We start from the raw sequence: 9819 nt of genomic DNA on the forward strand, positions 1-9819 counted from the left end.
GGGAGTCTGCTTCTCCCTCTGACCCTCCTCCCTCTCATGCTCTCTGTCTCTCATTCTCTCTCTCTCAAATAAATAAATAAAATCTTAAAAAAAAAAAAATGCAGAGCCTCAGCCCCACACCAGAGCTGTGGAATCAAAACCTGCATTTGAATAAAATTTGAGAAGTCCTGTCCTAGGACGCTGCCTCGAATGCTTTGGCCTGGGGTGCGGGGGGCGGGGCACCTGTGCAGCGGGCAAGCCATCTGGAGGGGGGGGACCAGGGAGCGGGTGGGGGTGAAGTGCCTCCGGGAAATGTGGGCTGTGAGCGGGCTGGAGGGAGGAGGGAGGCAGATGAGGACTTCTGTTTGGGGCACGCTACATCTCAGGTGTCCTCGGCGACAGGTCTAGAACTCGGAAACCAGAGATGTTCATTGGCAGTGGATTTCAAGGAACTGGCTGGCCTTGAGTCTTTGCAGTTTTCTCAGGTTTTGCAAACCATCCATTTGATGATCCTGTCTAAAATGTTGTCAGAGGTCAATGTCACCATTACCAGATTACCTTATATTAGGATCTCCGAGGGGGACCCCGAACATAGCACCCTCTTCCTCACTGGGGTGCTGAATAGGTCGGGAGTGATAGTAATAATGAGCAAGCACTGGCCCCAGGAGCTAAGTGGAGGATGGGGGATAAAGAGGGGGGCGCGCACTGAGCAGAGGAGAGGGGTGCTCCCCTGAGAATGCAGAATCCCGCAGTTTAACACGGCGCCCACGGGATGTGCATTCACGTGACAGTGTGCGTGCGGGGCGCTGCTCACCATCAGCTGTTCTCAACCTTGGCTGTGCAGTAGAACCTACTAGAGTCCGGGCTCAGCCCGAGAAATTCCGCGTGGGGCCCCCGGCTTGCAGGTGTTACGTCCACTTTTTGAAGGTTCGCTGAAGTATAATACAAAGAAAAGTGCGTGTATCACGTGTTCAGTGAGTTTCCGACAGTGGGCCACACCCGGGGAACCCAGATCAAGAATCAAGAGGTGACTACCTTGCGGTCACTACCCCCCACCCCCTCCAAAGACAGCCAGGTCATGCTCTCCTCCGTCTCTCCTCTGTTGGCGGGGTGTTGCGTGCAGTTGGGGTTGCCTGTCCTCACGGCTCTGCACAAGTCCTTTGTGCGAACGCCGCCCGCTCTCCTTTCTGCTGCTCACGGGCATCGGGTTGCTTCCAGTTTGGGACAATTATAAATATAGCACCTGTGTTCCCTCATGGTTCCCATGATCTTAATGTAGAGCCAGGTCTGAGAGCCACTGACCCGCATGACGCTTCGTCCCCTCTAGGCCCCAAGATGTCACCGCACCTATCGGGGAGGAGTGCGCACCTTTGCAATGACAAGCCTGCCCTGTTCCCATCAGCAGCGCCTCCAGAGCCCATCGAGTCATGGCCAGCTGCTGTCACTTTTTTATTTATTTTTTAACCTTTGTGTCCAGCTGCCTAAGGATGACAAATGACCATTTCTAGAAGCCTCTGTGTTCTTCCAGGACAGCAAGAGCTATGATATACTTTGAAGTCCAACCTTATTTTCTTTCAGTCACATGCTTTGATGAACAATGACGTGGCCTCACACCTATGTGTCTTCAAGCATCTGGCCAAGGAGAAAGCTGCAGTGGGGCTTCCTGCTCCTGGCGGGTAGATGGTGCAGAATAGAGGTTGGGCCCCATCGCTAAGGATGGGAGTGAGAGGAGGGAGTCACTTTCTGGGGTCCAACTCTCTCATTACTGTTAAATATCATTGTTATCAACTATTAATATTAAATAGTATTAAACATTTAGTGTTTTCATAACATTAAATTATTTAAGAATTGTCACTTCATTGCCTGGGGTCCGGTGTCTTGAGGACCATTGGCTCATATGTTTTGTCTGGTGTTTTAGGGGGGGAAGCAAACCCAGTCTCTTTCACACCATCTTGGCTGGAGTGTAAACCTCCATATCTTTGCATTTTTCCTTTGTATTTTCAATCTCCTTGTCTCTTCGTGCTGACTCTGGGTACTTTCTTTTTGATGTATCTGCTAGCTCGTTAATTCTCTTCGGTCATATGAGCTCTGTTCTTTGACCCACTATCTGGGTCTGTTCAGGCGGCTGTAACAAAATACGACAGACTGGGGAGGGGGGTGGGAGGATGGGTTGGCCTGGTGGTGGGTGTTGAGGAGGGCACGTTCTGCATGGAGCACTGGGTGTTGTGCACGAACAATGAATCATGGAACACTTCATCTAGAACTAATGATGTAATGTATGGGGATTAACATAAGAATAAAAAAAAAAAAAAGACCTAATTAAAAAAAAAAAAAATACGACAGACTAGGTGGCTCATACACAGCGGACATTTACTCCTTGTGCTTCTGGAGGCTGGGAGGCCGAGATCACAGCGTCTGTAGAAGCCCTGCCTGGGGACACCCGCTGCCTGGCTCGCAGATGGCTGGGGCCTCTTTCATAAGATCCCTGACCCCAATCCAGAGGGCCCCCCACTCCTGACCTACTCAACTTCCAAAGTCCCCACCTCCAAACACATCATGGCAGGGATTCGATCTCAACATGGGGACTTGGGGAGGACACAGCGCCCACCAGGCACTGAGTTTATTTCAAATCATTAATGCTTCCTTTTTTGTTTGTTTTTTGTTTTGTTTTTAAAGATTTTATTTATTTATTTGACAGAGAGAGACACAGCGAGAGAGGGGACACAAGTAGGGGGAGTGGGAGAGGGAGAAGCAGGCTTCCCGCGGAGCAGGGAGCCCGATGCGGGGCTCGATCCCAGGACCCTGGGATCATGACCTGAGCCGAAGGCAGATGCTTCACCTACTGAGCCACCCAGACACCCCTCATTTATGCTTCTTTTTCCAGAAGTTCCAGTTGTTTCTTTCTCAAATCTGCCTGTGCATTCCTGATAATGTCGTTATTCCTCATCTTATTATTCCACTTTCTATTTTTTTCACTGTGTCGTCAACGTCTACCATGCACCCGGCACGTGGGGGCCGTGACACCTGTAGCTTCCGGCGGGCTCGCTCTGTTGCTGGTTGTTTCCACCATGCTCACGCACTGGGCCTGCCTCTTTGTGTGTGGGCTGTGACCTCTTGGCTTGCTCTGTGGAGTCGTGAACACCTAAATGTGGGGTGCTTTCGTACACTGCCGTCTGATTCAGTTGTGAGCCATAGGTGACATGGACTTGAAATCGCGCGTTTGGGCCCCCAAGGCCACCACCGTTGGTGACTTGCTGGGACTCACAGGACTTGGGATAGAGTCCTACGCATGGGTATGATTCACTGGGGTGCAAGAACACAAAGCAAAGTTGGTCAGGAGAAAAGGCGCATGAAGTGAAATCTGGAGGAGGCCAGCGTGAGGCTTCCCGGAGTCGCCCCGGCGGAGTCACACAGGGTGTGCTAAGTTCCTTCAGCAGCAAGTTCTGACAACACGTGTGCGCTACTGTCTACCAGGGAAGCTCACCAGAGACTTGGTACTGGTGTTTTTACGGGGGGCTGGTCATGTGAGCACATGCTGCCTGGCATGCGTCCAAATTCTGGACTCCCAGAAGGAGGGCAGGTGTTCAGCGTAAACCCCACTGTCCGTACACACAGCTTGGGCACAGGGAGCCACTCTTATCATGGAACAGTGAGAACTCTCCCCAGATCGAAGTTCCCAGACACCCGCCAAGGGCCAACCTTGCAAACTTTTTAAGGACGGCAGTCTTGTTAGGAGAACACTTTTCTTTCTGCTCACCCTGTCAGCCCCATGCCTCACAGAGTCAGGCTCCTCCAGATCGTCCCTGCCCCAGGGTTTAGTGCTCTTGGACAGTGACGCCGGGAGCATCCACCCTCAGGCAACCCAACTTTCACCCCACTCACGAGGTCTGCTTCCTTCTTGGAGGTTGGCTGGGAAGGGAACTTGGAAAATACCCCTACTTTTCATGGGTCTGGTAATTGGTCAGAAAGTGTCTCTTATCAAGAATCCAAAGCCTCCCAAATGGGAAACTCCTCAGAGCACCTAATTCATCATGTGTCAGAAATAAAAATACTTTGTATTTATTTTAAAAACAATTTTTAAAAATTCCAATATGAATTCCTAAGTTTGGTTGTCAGGCTAAAAATAAACCTAAATGTTAGGAGGTTGTCATCTACTGAATAACGTTCCCACAGAAACCCTGGAAGCCCGTTTCCATTTTGCTACCTGGGGACCTGCTTCTCTTGGCTTGCCTGTGCAGTTGCTGGCCTCATCTGTTTCTTCAACCAGGGCTGACTCGTCCGTCACTCACTGTGTTTAGGGCTTATGGTACTTCCAGGGAACCACAAAAATGTTTTCTTAGGGACCACAAAAAGAAAAAGGTTTCAAACTTGTATGAATTAGAAGACTGTTCCTGAGCTCTGGTAACCTTCAGCTGGAACTCTGGATCAATCAAAATAAGTTTCCAGGGAAAGAGCTTCAGTCCCTGCATTGTGTAAGGCCTTTCCTTAGTGGTAGGCTACAGTCATTTCCAACTATTCAAACTGACAAATCGAGAAATGTTCATGGATGTTTCTAGAATTATGGGGGTGGGCAGGGGTCTAGAAGCAGATCTGCCAGCCCTTCTTAGAGAACCAACAGCACTTGATATAAATTATGTTAAGTGAAAGGGCTAGTAGGGTATTTTGCACTTTGTTCTTATCTTTTACTGAGAAATCAGACAAAGTAAACATCAAACATTACATGCTATTCAATAATCTTTCTTTGGTTTCTGCTTTTGTGAACAGAAACTGGTTCTTAATAAGCTCTATGACCTCAAATTGGAGATCCAACTTTAATGCCTGTGAAAATCTCCTTTTCATTACTGAGATCATTAGGACCAAATCTCTGCTTTCCACACACAAAATTTCTATTTCTAGGGGTACAAATTAAGGTTTCTTCCTGATTTTCCAATGTCTTTAGCATATGAGAGAGAAAAGTAGGTCAAGTGGCATCTGTCACTTTAACTACATATCATGTTTGCCACCAAAAACATTGCGAATCAAAAGGGATGGCTCTTCCTTCCACCGGCAAGTCTGAGGTCATTCCAGCATCTTCTTAAGGAGTACGTCCTTGTCACCCACGCCATCAGGAGACCTGGACAAAGCAAAGGGTTGTCTCACAGCAGGCTGTGACTCATGATCAGATTATAACATTCACATCATGGGTTGTGGCTGAGGTTTCTCACTGTAAGTGAATAAAATAGACAGAGGTAGATTTGCCGTGAAGCTAACAAAGCTCAGGTTCCAGGACCCCTCACTTTACAGGCTACTTCCATGCTGTGGTATCTTACTATGGTGAATTTTATAAAAACGTGACCACACATTTACTGAACACGAGAGAAAGAAGTCTATTTCTGTCCATTCTGATATCCCTGCCACCATTATTTCTTTCATGATGGTTGGTATTGAGGTGAACCTGGGCTTTTAGGACCTGACTAAGGCTGAACTGAGAAGGGGATACATTTAGTTTTTATTTATTGAGATCTGTATGTGATTTTTTGGGTCAAGTTTGAGAAAACCTCTATTGAGTTCTTTCAAGCTTGGAATTTGGAAAAATTTCCCATAGGTGAGTTTTTGGTGGACATCCAGTGCTAGATGCTTTAGGACATGTTAGCAAACCTGTTGATAATAAAATAATAAACTTCAGTTCCACTTCTGACCAAGATGGGGTAATGGTGGCTGGATTTACTATCCTACATGAACAACTAAACTCCAGACAAAATACATGAAAGAATGATTTTAAAAACATTACATGTCAGACAACAAAGAACAGTGACCACTGAGAGATGAGAAAGAAATAAGGCAATCCAGCAGTCCCCCCACTGAGGAGCTGGAGCTGGGAGTCCAGGGAAGACAGTAGCCAGGGCTCTGAGAGTAGAATACCAGGGAGGAGAGAGCTGCACAGAGAGAGAGGCCTCTCGACTCCTCAGTCAAGTACTGATCAACACGTACATGTGAAGGAACTTCCTGAGGCTGATAAAAGGACCACCTGGAGGATTACAGGGGACAATCCCTGGAGCTCACACAGTGCTTGAAATAATACATGGGACACTGGGTAGAAGGAATGTATTTGCCTCAGTAGTGAAGCAAAGTTAGCCCTATATTAAATGCTGCTCTGATCCAACTTAACACAGTTTAAAAGCAAAACCTAAAAGGATAGAACTGTTTCCAAGTAAGTTAATTATGTCCCCTAAACAAAGCTCTAGAACATTTATAGAATACAAAAATACCCAGCACCCAACAAGTTAAAATTCACAATGCCTGCCATCCAACAAAAAATTACCAGATATGCCAAGAAGCAAGAAAATGTTACCCAGAATCAGGAGGAAGAGAAATAAATTGAAGCCAACCCAGAAATAGAACAAATGATAGAATTAGTATATAAGAACATTTAAAAAAAGTTGTTATAACTGTATTCCATATGTTCAAGAAGTTAGAGGAAAGATGGAACATGTTAAGTATAGACATAGAAGATATAAATAAGATCCAAATCAAACTTCTAGAAATGAAAACTACACCAGCTCATTAATTGCGGATTAGACTTTGCAGAAAAAAAGTTAGTGAATTAGAAGCATAGCAAGAGAAAATATCCAAAATGAAACACAGAGCAAGGAAAATTCAGTAGAGCAACAGTGACTTATTGGATAATTTTAAATGGCCTAATAAATGTGTGAATGGAGTCCATGAAGGAGAGGAGAGGGCAGGAAAGAAAAAAAAATTGAACAAATAACGGCTGAAAAAATCCCAAATCTGATAAAAGCTATGAGTTCAAACATCCCGAGAAATTAAATGAACCCAAGTGGGTATGGACACACACACACACCATAAAAATTACACCATGGTACATCATAATCAGGTTGTATAAAACTGGTAATAAAGAAAAAAATTTAAAAACAGCCAGAGTAAAAATGATACCCTCTGTATAGGGGAACAAAGACAAGAACTGCAGATTTCTCACTGGAAACAATTCAAACTAGAAACAGTGAAGCAACCTCTTTAAAGTACTGAAAGAAAAAAAAAAAAACAACTATCCATCTAGAATTCTATACCCAGCAAAACTATCTCTCAGGATTGGCAAAATAAAGACTTCTCATAGGCTGAAAGAATTCAGTACCAGTAGACTTACACTACAGGGAATACTGATGTTCATGTCCTTCAGGCAGAGGACAATGACACCATATGGAAACTTGGATCTGCAGGTAAGAGGAGGAGCACCAGAAATGGGAATTTACGTGGGTAAATATAAATACTTTGTTTCTTATTAATTGATTTCTTTAAAACTTAGTTGACTATTTAAAGTGAAAACAGTAACAATGTATTATGGGGCTTATACCATACACAGAAGTGAGTGTCTGACAATTGTAGCACAGAGACTGGGAAGGGAGAAAAGGACACATATGCCATCCATTCTTACATCACACATAAAGTGGTCTGATATTCCTTGAGGGTAGACTGTGATAAGGCAAAGATGTATACTATAAACTGTAACATAACTAATAAAATAATAAAACAAAATTATAGCTAATAAGCCAACAAAAGAGAGAAATGGAATCATAAAAAAGAAAAACAAGGGGTGCCTGGGTGGCTCTGTCGGTTAAGTGGTTGACTCTTGATTTTAGCTCAGGTCATGATCTCAGGATCATGAAATCAAGCCCCGTATCGGGCTCTGCACTCAGCAGGGAGTCTGCTTGAGGATTCTCTCTCTCCCTCTGCTCCTCCCCCAACTCACCTGTGCTCTCTCTCTAAAATAAATAAATCTTTAGAAAAAAAAAGAAAAAGAAAAAGAAAACTCAGTTAATCCAAAGGAGGAAGAAAAAGAGAAAACAGCAAGCACAGAATGGACAGGATAAGTAGAAAATAAATAATAAGATGTTAAATGTAAATGTCTAAATACTCTGACTAAAAGGCAGAGGATGTCAGATTGGACTAAATCAGTACCTAAATATATGCTGCCTGCAAGACACACTAAATATAATGACACAAATAGGTAAAAGAATGGAAAAAATATACCATGCTAAAACTTGTCAAGAGAGAGCTGGGTAGTTATATTAATAAAAACAAAGTAATTTCCACAGTAGATAAAGAAGCTCATTTAAAAAATAATAATGGGGTCAGTTAATCAATCCTGTACATGTATGCAGTTAACATCAGAGTATTTAGACTACATGGAGCAAAAATTGGTAGAACTGAAAGGAAAAAAGAGACAAATAGACAATCCTTCCTCCCTCCCTTCCTGTCTTCTTTCCTTTCTCCCTTTGTTAAAAAGCCATTAGGGTAGATCCCCATGAAGTTGGCCGTCAGCCTGTGTGTGGAAGGCAGGTGCAAGGGGGTTGGAGGTTGGCTACACACAGGGAGACTGAGGCCATGGGAGCCTCGTTTGTCACCATCAGAGAGGGAAGGTATAAACATGGAAAGGGGGAGCCATGGAATGAACCATCAGGCATTGGGTTGGAATTGAAGCTATTGGTGTGAACTCACAGATTTGCACATACCCAGATAGGTCTAGAAGATTCAGAGATAAATCCAGATGTCACTGTGTGTGTGTGCATGTGTGTGTGTGTGTGTGTATTTTCCCTGTAAGCCCTCCACTGAAGGACCCGGCACATCCATACCTTGCATCAGTGAGCACACCTAATGCCTAGATCCTGGTCTCCAAACAGTATTCTCCACTAAAAGGAACCAGCATCCTTAGAGAAATGCCTGATTTTGAGGCTCTGGTAGGAAAAGGACAGGGTGAGTCTGGAACACCTTGTTGAGTGAGAAAGCAGGAAAATACTCCAAGAGCAAGGGGGACATGTCACAGGTCAGAGAAGCCAGTCTGAAGCTCCCACTGGCTAAATCTGGGGTATCTGAGCATCGAAACTTAAAGGACAATGGTGATTGATTGCAACCCCTTGAATAGACTAGGAATCCCTGAGTCCACAACACAGAAACAATGAACAGATTAATGGGAATAACAGATTTTTTGTCTTGCAGTAGAGAGCACACGGATAAATGAAGAAGGCATGAGGGTATGAGAAAATCTCCATTTGGCAACAACTATAAAAATAAGGAATTCAGGCAAAACCTGTCAACAGATCCTAAAAACAGTGGGTAAAAATGGAGATGAAAAACGGGGTTCTACATAGCCTGAAAATATGTCCCCACAGAATATTTATTAACTGCACAAGGGGGAGAAGGCACAGCAGAGAAACCTGCAGAGCTGATACAAAGAGCGCCCCCAGTGACAGCACACAGGCAGTGCACGCCACGCACAGGTCCTGATGGAAAGAACTATCGCAGCCTGGTGATGTTCTGGGGCAAAAATGCATAACCGGGGTCTAATCGGGAGGAAACACCAAACTCCAATTCAGGGGTGCTCTGCAAGATGACTGGTCCATAATCTTCAAAAACGATCAAGGCTATGAACGTCCAAGAAACACCAAGAAATATTCCAAACTGAGGGAGGTGAGAGGACTGGGCTGTCTGAGCACGGGGGATGGTGAGACACAGTGTGAGGGGAAAACAAGGCTGCTGCTGGTTTACAAATACCTGCATAGACACATGCAGTCAGTAGGCAGGGTACTTACTACTACCTACCAGTAGTAGCTAGTCGTTAGCTGTCACTGTTCTTAGGTTGACAGATGAGTTTATCCGGACAACCCGCCACACCAGGGTGACCTAATGGGCACTGTGGCAGGGCCAGTGACACACACAGCCTGCCACACACCCCAAAAACAATGACAGCCACACAAGAGTGCGTGGTATTTACAAAGGGCGAGGGACTCTTCAATCTGATACCTGCCCTTTGAACATTTCTGTTCTTCCTCCAGCTTACTGGGA

Source organism: Leptonychotes weddellii, chromosome 1, assembly GCF_054177405.1.
Source record: "Leptonychotes weddellii isolate Sample4059 chromosome 1, ASM5417740v2, whole genome shotgun sequence".
Lineage (NCBI taxonomy): Eukaryota > Metazoa > Chordata > Mammalia > Carnivora > Phocidae > Leptonychotes > Leptonychotes weddellii.